Source organism: Neltuma alba, unplaced genomic scaffold, assembly GCF_004799145.2.
Source record: "Neltuma alba isolate B1F8T4 unplaced genomic scaffold, ASM479914v2 tig00010773_pilon, whole genome shotgun sequence".
Lineage (NCBI taxonomy): Eukaryota > Viridiplantae > Streptophyta > Magnoliopsida > Fabales > Fabaceae > Neltuma > Neltuma alba.
Genome location: NW_021635595.1, coordinates 319,334 through 329,698, shown reverse-complemented (window position 1 = coordinate 329,698; position 10,365 = coordinate 319,334). Strand labels below are relative to the sequence as shown.

The following is a 10,365-nucleotide window of genomic DNA, read 5'->3' as shown; positions in this document are numbered from 1 at the left end:
TGTGAGTTGGTTTTCTTATTCGTTGTTGTTACTGATTCTACGGATTTGTATGTGTCCGACCTCAGTGGTGGAGATGCTGAGCCTGACCAATATTGTCGCCTTTAATCATTATATTGAGCTATTTTGTGCTGCAGAAAAGGGGCAAAGCTTCTAAAAGAGAACTGCAAAAGGCAATGACATTGATAATAATTAAAAGCACTTTGTTTCAAAAGCGCTGAGTCAATTATGGATCCTTGCATGAGTGTAATCAACTTCACTTCTTATAAACGTGCTTTCAGATCAAATTGAATCTTCGAATTCATGCATTTACGCACATAGAATAAAACACCTGAAGTTAATTAAATATCGAGTCTACATCTTATTTTAATACCAATTACTATCTTTTCTCTATGTACCTGCGCATTCATTTTTTGCTGTAGATGTGAAAAATTCATTGTTTGTCATTGTAACCTAGTGATATCAAAGTTCGCTGCACAGGAGGTCATAGATTCGAGATCTTCCTGTAACCTTAGACAGTTAGTGTCCGTCTTTCTAATTTGACCCCAAACAAAAAATGATTTGGTCAGATATATCATGTTTGAGCACGCGTTCTCTTCAGCCATAACACAGTTTTGGAATAGCCAATACTGCGTTCATCAAACAAGTCTATAAAGCGAGAGGGGGAATGAAAAGCTGTGTGGAAGACAACAGCTCCAGAAGACAGTAAAAACTACAATGGTCATAACTCTGAAGCATTCTTATGAACTCATTAACCCATTGATACTGCGTTCATAAAAGAATTAGTTTTTGGCATCATTGTGTGATAAATCGCGCTAAATGTGCTTTTAATCAGATATATCATGCTTGAACAAGCGTGCTCTTCAAACAAGTCTATAAAGCTAGAGGCGGAATGAAAAGCTGTGTGGATGACAATAGCTCCAGAAGACAGTAAAAACTGCAATGGTCATAACTCTGAAGCATTCTTATAAACTCATTAACCACATTGATATTGCGTGAGATTACATAATCAATCATAAAAGAATTAGTTTTTAGCATCATTGTGCGATAAATCACGCTAAATGTGCTTTTGACTGTGCGCGATAGAAAATCCAGATCACTTGAAAAACACCGCACCTCAATAATTAATTCCGTGTATCAAACAAGCCCCACAGAACAACCATTAACTCTAAAATGGTTGAGCCAAACTACAATTAAACATTACAGTGGACCTCTTCGGCCAAGTGGGGCAGGCTCCAACTGTGCCATTTTGAAGAGGAGGCATGATTATTACATAGAAAATAAGTTCTGAACTGACACTAGCCAAGTGATTCAAGCAATTGTAGGTAAAATATTCAGAGAAACCACTTCTAACATTTCCTACATTTACAAGATAAAGAACATTGATCAAGAAATATTACACATTACACTTTGCAATGAAGTTAGAAAGATCAAGAACTCGGAACCATCAATTTTTTCTGACGTCTTGTATAAACAACAGTCTCAAGTTGAAGTTTGGGAATACATTGGCTCAACTTGATTACCTGGCACATGATTTCCGTGTAAAACTGACAAATAAAATGAGGGGAAAAATCCAACTGAGAATAAAATTGGATAAACTAACCGCTGGGCTAAAGATTATTGCCAATGTTGCCAATAAACAAGAGTTATTCACACTTGAGTACAAAGAGCAACACCTCAGCTAACTTCTTAACTTGAGAATGTTGAAGGAGCAGAGGATGCAAAACACCTATAGACCAACTACCAAAAATTCAGGTGTCACTCCAGTTATCATCATCTTCTCCGTCATCACTAGCAACAACCTGGAAACATTATCAGTTATGATAATAAGTTGGATATGAAGTGAAAATAAGTACGAAGACCTAAAAAGGAAAGGAGTGACAGAACAAAGGACAAGACCGTGAATACCTGACGTATTGCACTTGCTTTCTCCAAAATTGCGGTAACCTTGACATTTTTAGGGGGACTAGTATTAGCATTTGGCTTTCCTGTCACTGTAGGTCTCAGGTTGAAGGACTGCGGCAACAACAAAATGATAATGGATAAATTTATTGTTGCTGTGATTAAAAAAAAAATTAAGGGGGGAAAAGACAGAACTTAGTTCATGTACGTCCTAGTGCAGCAACAAATAAACGAGGCAGCTTTATACAATAGTAAGAATTTCAGACTCATTATTTTAATGGGAAATTGGTTTTAATGTAATTTAAATTATTAATCTGTTTAAAAATTTAATTGACTAAAAAGACCTAAATTTGAACGAGTATAACTATGATCTATGAGTGCAACATATATTCTGTTGTGACAACATATCATTAATGATATGCAACAATCATCAATACAAAAGTCCTTTATACATAGTGGAAAATATGCTGCACTCACGGATTATACTTGTCTGCACTCAAATTTAAGTCCTTTAAGCTAATTAAATTTTCAAACAGAGATTTTTTACCAAATTTCCCTATTTTAATTGTAAGATCTATCAAAACTCAAAATATACATCTCATGACAGGTTCACAAGTGAAATACATGCACCAAATCACCATATAATGCAATTTCTGATCTCCCCAGCTCACCTTTGCAAATAGAAAATGGAGCTACAAATGGTCATTTTGTGAAACGAACATGGTAACCAGCTAAGACGAGTAGATAAAAGGATTTATTCCCTTTATTTCAATTTAGACTGTCAGGTAACATATGCCCTTCTACTTTACCATAGTATGCATCAAATATCTAAAGAAATTAAATACAAACTCAAAGATAAGCTCAGAACAATTGCAATGAGAAAATACTCACTTTGGTTCTGATTTGATGCAGGAAATCATCCTTGTCAGCCAATTCTTTTCCCATTACCTCTTGATGTGCTTCCTTCTTCCCATTTAACTTCTTCTGACCTAGCTGCATGATGGATTGAACTAGTGAATATGTGAACCGACCCCATTACCCACCATGGCTAATTAATTAAATATAATGCAAAAGAAGAATGAAAAATCATACAAGTACCTATGAATGGCAAGCTTTTGTGAAATATTTCCATCAGACTTGTGATCATCATGATCTGTTAGTTTTGCTCCATTTGGGAGGGCCTAGGTTGCAGGGAGATGATTGATTCTGAAAGGTTTAGACCTTTAGTTTGTCCAGCATCACCAGATGTGTCCTTGCGTGTCCCATTTTTCATATCCACTGCAGTTTTGAGATCTGCTGCTGCACTTGAGGAAGAGGCGGCAGAGGAGGTGGCGGCGGCGGCGGCAGCGGTGCTTCAGCTTGACCTTGAGATTTTACAATATTATCGACAGTGGAAACCCGGCTACTTTCTTTATGAAGTACTGGGCTCACACTATCAAAACTCGGAAAATCAAGAAAACGCCCAGATAAAGAAGGCTCTGCACCATTTTGAATGCGTGTTCCACTAGCCACATTGACATCATTATTTGATAATCCTGTAAATTCTTGTGAACTTAGCGATTCTGTTGATGATGAGTTGTGGGAAAAATCATGAACTCCGTGGTCACTGCTTTCAGGACTTTCATCAGATTCCCACTCATCAGAGTTATACTCTAAATGAGGGCTAGGACAGTCATCAGAACAGATATGGAGATGACCTACAGAAAGTGTCATTATCATCTGAGTTGAATCCAGAATCATGCAGTGGAATGGAAGGCTCTGGAACCAACTGGAATGAAGGAAACATATCCCTTATACATTCATAACGATTAGTACCATCAGGGAATCTCAGTTTCAGTTTGGGCGTCTCATTTCCACTAACTGAATGGAAAGATATTTCATATGTCCAAGTGGTGGTGAAGGAGGGAGTGAATCAATAGGATATCCATAATCAACTCTCTCTTCGAAGGTTGTCTCAGGAAGTGACTGATCTATTATGCTATTTTGTCCGTTTTGCTCCAATCTGTCAGATTTCAGAGAACCAGCAGGTACAGATTTCTCATTAAAAGAAACCTTCTGGCGAAAGCTACTCCTTCGTAACATTTGACCAAGTCCAAAAACACGAGATGAATTTTCACTCTTTCCAAGATTTCATCAATTGAAGTTGCTTTGGAATCAGGGGCAGCCGGGGGAACACAAACTGGTGCAAGTACCCTGATTTCCTCCACTTCCATCAATTGGACAGATTTCATTACTCAGCTTATGAATACCAGATGCCTTCTCAGTAATAGGAGCTTGATCTTCACGACTTGACGTTAAGCATCTAGAAGTTGGTTCTTTTCATTTTCAATCTCTTTGGCAACCTCTGCTAATAATCTTGTTCCACCGTACATCCATTGATCTTTAGCATTGAATTATGATATTGACCTCCATCTGTCTCAGTTTTTGTAGTTGGAGACACTTTACTTAAAGGACTTGGCATGGTAAAGTCAGGAGGTTTTTGATGGCTCAAGTCCTAATAATCCACCATTAGTCCAAAATCTAACTGAATGGTCATTGGAAGACTCTGGAGGAGTCTCTTTAGATTCACAGTTGTTGCCATTAATCCTATCTGCTTCTTCATGTGGTAAACCAGAACTTTTAGAACCAGAGAATGATATATCACTTTCAATGGATGGTGAGACAATATCTTTAAGTGCGTGTGCCCAACCCAAAGAATCAGTGCTTACTGAGCAGGCACCAGCAGAATTTTCAAAAATGCTAGGCTTCTCTTCATGGATGGAGCTCTCAGAGACCTGAGGATCAGCTAAAACCCTTGGCATTTCTTCATTAACAGAAGACTCTGATTTAGTTGCATAGAGATCTGATACAGGAGGTGGATCTACTAGTAGTGAATCTGGGAAGCCCCCAACTACTTCTTTTTTTAATGAAACACTTGATACACTGGACGCCTGTTCAAAGATGGGGCTCTCAAAGTCTTCAGAATCAGGTAAATCCCTGGACATTTCTTTGTTAACAGGAGCTTCTGATTTAGATGCACACAGATCCAATATGAGAGGTGGATTTACTTGCAGTGGATCTGGGAAGTCATTGCTTGTTCCATCGTCAAATGAAGCACTGGATAGAGTCTGTGAAACAATGAAAGATAAATTGTGGTCTAGTACATTAGAATCAACCCCGCCAATTCCATTTCTGCTATTCCATCAGTGACCCTTGAGGTGATTTTATTCCACTCTCGCTTTGTTTCACAATCAAGATCATTTTCAGATTCTAACTCAATGCTATTACGTGCATCCATGTACTTATCAGGTTCGCTATCAATTTCTTCTGTTTGGACGCTGCTAACAACAGGTTTCAGGTAGCTTTCTTCATCAGATAGGATATCACTGTAATCAACTTTTGTCAAGGTAACACCTTTACAGTCACGCATATTTGGATCTTGCTTTTGAGCATGCATCTCTGTTATTTATCTTTATCATAGGTTTGACTCATAGGTTCCACAATCTCTTCCTTTTCTTCCCAAGTAACACCTGACGAACTAGAGGCATTTTGCTTTTCCAATGAATCAATTGAAATATTATCATCCACAAGAGAAGATACTGAATAAACAGTATTTGCTTTTTCTTTTTACCCTAGAAGAAGATAATGGCTCATAATCCTGATCATCACGTTGCATGGAATTACCCAGATGGAAGACACATTCAATGTAGTCAGCACCAGCTCTTGAATCTAAAGAATTTGAATGATCTTCTGAATCTGATTTCATTGCCATGTCCACCGTGGATGCTGCTTGTAAGGAAGAAGTTCGTCTATTGACAGCGGAAGGAACAAAGTGCATTCTGTACAGAGATGATACATCATGTCAGCATTTACCTGGAATAAGTAGCACTTGCATAGATACCTGAGAAACCAATACACAAATAGATGTAATACCTCCCACTAGTGTTATGCACTTGTTCACCTCGCAAACCTTCTTTCCTTCTAAATGACCTTTTCTTCTGTTCAACATTTTCTTGATATAAGAACCAAAAATTTGTTTATAGAGTAATTAAATGCACCAAAGAAATTAAACTTAGCCATAGAATCATCTTTCAATTTGATGCTTCAATTAGCAATGTACCTTGCTTTTACGAGATTTTCTAGCTCTTTCAAATTTTTCGGAGTATGCTTCATCTGAATAAGCTGAGACTCTCTTGAAGAAGGTTGGATCTGAATATCTCATTAAGCAAGATCCTGGGCCACCAGCATCAAATCTGAATGACAAAGGACTTATTTCATTAACTTGTGGGATTTAATTATCCAAAAAAAAAAACTTATGGGATTTAATTTAAACTGGATTATCAACACTACTACTGTCACTTTTAAGTCCAAAGAAAACATAACAGGTTAGAGATATTAGCATCAAACTGATTGAAACAGTAAAAATTCATTAGTCAAATGAGAAACTAACTCAAGCCTTGGTACTGAACAACGCTTGGTATCTTATCTTAATTTAAAAGAAAACAGAGGGAGGAGAAAGATAATTGAAAAAATAAATAATATATATATATATATATATATATATTGGGCATACCTATCAAGTAAGTTCAGGCGAGGAGGATCACGGCATTCTTCATATGAGTCCATAATAAACTGCGGCAAGTCGCTGTAAATGAAATGATTTCTTTTTGTTTTTATGCGAGGATGCCATTCACAACCTGAAAGGTAACTGCTTTCATTATGGACTTTTATATCATCTGAATATAAAAATTTTAATCAATTTTAATCACAAGACATACCAATTGTCATTCTCTAGCACTACTGAACCCAAAGAATAAAACAACAGAATGTGAAAATGAATGGGCAAAAATGAAGCTCGTATGATAGGGCAAACCAGCATACAACTTCAATTATATTAGAGATCCAATTTTTCTTCCACAAAGGTAATCTAACATCCAGAAATTGCATGCTGATAAAAGTCTATATTTTAACAATAGCATACCAATAGGTAAGGCAACATCATCTAATAATACATACCAGGCAACATCTAGAGTAAAATTTCACAATATTAGAGAATTCTTTAGCTGTGTGAATAGCAAATACCATCCAATGAATAGAAAGGAGATGCATCTACACCAGCCACATGTCAATATCAGCTACCTGGTGAGCATAATTATATATATTAAGGGATTCTTTTTACCCGAATTCCCTTAATAGAAGTTCTAAAATGTAGATTACTGTTTAGCAGTATGTTTATATATAGACTTATTTAAGAAAATATTTATTAAAACATTTACAAGATAGTCAAATGATAAAACATGAATTGAATAAACATCACAAGTTCATTTTATTCAATTTGGACATAGAAGTTAATAAGATGTCAAAATTACAGGAACAAAGTATTGGCATCATACTGGGAAGGAGAACAACTCTAATTTCCAAAAGCAATATACATTCAAAGAGGAAATATTATAATCTACATCCATGAATATAACATCTAGCAGATAGAATGAAATCGCTGACCACAAAGGCCATACCAGCTGTGTATGCAAAATGTATGTGGCTAGTCTGTGCTAATACAGCCTTCTCCAAGGGAGGAAGAGAAGATTCAATTTTTTGAACACGAACCATCAATTTGTGGCTCCTATTAGCTGTAATCATTGCTTGCTCCTGTAAGCCATGGAAAACCTCTGCTGCAAAACTACACAAGGAAAAGTTTCCTCAGTTAAACGACAGTCACATGAATGTCCAAGGTTAAATTGGGCATTGACAAGTTCAATATAAAAACAATGTTTAGTAAGCAAAGAATAATGGATCTAACACCAATTATCAATCAAGAACAGGGAACGCTAAATATACAATAAACAATCAGTTGACACGGATCAATGAAATAAGATGAACGATGAAGATATATAATATCTACAGAAAGGCACAGAATTATGGTATGATACTCCAACTCTGTGTCTGTGTCTGTGTGGGTGAGTGTGGGTGTGGGCGTGGGCGTGAATTTATTTTACTGCTTTATATTTTCAATAACTGTTAAAATCTTATCAATTATAACTTTAAGTAGTTCGCTTCAACAACATTCTTATATAATATAATTTGAGCAAAAACAAAAACAAGGGGAAACTATGGTCTTTTTTTCTGTGTGCAATTGGCAGATGTTGGATGCCATGTAAAGCTTGGTGTTTAGTCAAACCAACAATACTGTACACGCTACCATAGTGTGAATTTTGGAGATGAAACAATAGAAAAATAATGCAAATTAAAAGATCCTACATGTCCACTTCTTCATTATATCAGAATCAGACACCTTCAATAGCTAGGGTTTCCAAATTTGGAGATGACTAGTAAGAGAAACGAGGCAAAGAAAATGGAAGGGAGAAAAGAAAGAGACACCAAACAGAGTACTATAAACACATGTAGACGCTTATACAGTATCATATACCTTTTACCTTCGGTGCACAAGTGAAGTAACTTTTTTCTCCATTATGCTCTTTTGACCAATCAAGTAAGTATTTTCAAAACCTAGAAGGCTTTCCCAACTTCTCAATGTCTCTTAATAGGCTATTCCTCTTGCAACAGACAGCACCATTTTGCTTTTACCAAATTGGCATGCAATCAAACTTTCTCGTATGTTCTTCTTTCAACGACTACCACAGACAACCTTTGACCAACATGGCGGAGAAAAAAATGTAGTAGGTGAAACAAAGGGAAAATTAAGGACGCATTTGTCACTATGGAACACCTCTCAAACTGTTTTATTGATGCACAACAAGGAAACAGTTCAGCTCAAAGAGAAGCTTCTAAATTAAAAGCAACCTTTGCCTAATAAAGATTGAGAGGTGAATGGTGTGGCCTTATTGGTTTGGTTAGATACATATAAGTTTAAGATTTAATATAAAGGAATTTCGATCAGGATTCCAGCTTCACGTGGAGCAAATAGCTATGTACAATCGGAAAGTGATGACAAGTTTTCAAGAGAAACATGGAGAACAGATATATTAGACGAGTGGTTCTATATTATTCATCGAAACTTATAAGATATCAATATTCGTCACTACAAAATTAAAATTTTAGCTCCCAGATTTAAGCCTTCAACATATTTACACCATATCCGAAGACACATTCACATAACGAACAGTCACCAGCCTCAAGTACAAAGTCAAAATTGCAGTCACCTCTCAAGAGAAAACAAAGGGTCAACTCCCTGGTCCTTATGTAAAGTTTCTCATCCTTCTAAGTGATATATGTAAATTTATAAATATATAATAGATTCGTTACATATAAAATACTAACTTTCATTAATTTGAAATAGATGAAAGAAGAAAGAACCAGTTCAAGGAACTAGAGCTTAAAAAAAATAAAGGAAAAAAAAAGCTATTTTAGGCAAAAGCCTTCTTGCTGTTAATTGCAACCGATGTTAAACCCAGAAATTGTTAAAAGGCAAGAAACAGAGCGACTATTCAAATATAAAAGACACTAAAATATTACAGATATAATTTGCAATCGCCAGTCAAGCTTAAACCCCTCTAATGGGAAAGCTCCAACATGTCAGACGATTTTGTCAATTTACAAGAAGAAAGTTAGCCTAACCCAAAACATACTCCAATCTCAACGACTGAGTGACATCCTTTCCACAAAGAAACTCGGTAACATTGCTAGCAGCTAAACTGACCTCCTTAATGACCCTTAATGCACTACCCCATCAACCAAACACGAACAAATTAAGACAGAATGAACCAATTGGAGCAAACAGAGAAGTTCAAAACGAAGTAGGAAAACATACTCAGCAAGATCACCCAGTTGCCTCAAGATCCCAACTAGCCCAGCCACAGCGACCCCGTCAAGCACGGCCTTGGGATCTTCTCTGTTCGTCTCTTTGTACAGCTCAGGCTGCCCAAAACCGTATTCATTTCGCACCTGCAACCTCACCAACGGCATCTTTAGATTCTTCCTCTCTCTCCCTCTCTCCCTCTCTATTCCTCACTCTGAAACAGCAAAACTCAAAGGAGAAGAGGACAACCACGCTGATATTTATGAATTAATAGAGGACCTTATGAAACTGTGAATGAATGTACGAGTTTCTAGCAATAAATGAAAGAATGGTGTGAAAGAAAGAAACGAATTAACTTGCTTTTGCAAATTTTAGAGGGAAAAGGTAGGTGAGAAGGAGATTGGAGCAGCTTAACTGCCATGGAGAAGGACGCAATTGGATAGTGAGAAACGGGTTTTTCGTGTGTGTACGGATCAACGAGCGTAGCTGAAGAGAGAAGCAGAGGACATTGCCAACTCTGCAAGCCATTCTTGAACGTAAAGAATGGAGGATATACACTGAGAGGCAAAAAACAGAGCATATGAAACTACTGAAATACCCTAAATGTTTTGAGACAATGACGTTTGTCTCCCCAAGAGTTTGAACGAGATTACAGGTTTGGGTCTCGGCCCTCCTACAGGCATTGTGTGGTTCCGAGGTAAGACAATGACGACGTGGGAGCCACAAACTTT

At 36.9% G+C, this 10,365-nt stretch overlaps 1 pseudogene; it reads right to left on the bottom strand.

The window, feature by feature from the left end:
* Nucleotides 1-1,328: 1,328 nt before the first annotated feature.
* On the bottom strand, nucleotides 1,329-10,150 carry LOC114758923 (protein SCAR3-like; annotated as a pseudogene).
* Nucleotides 10,151-10,365: the final 215 nt, after the last annotated feature.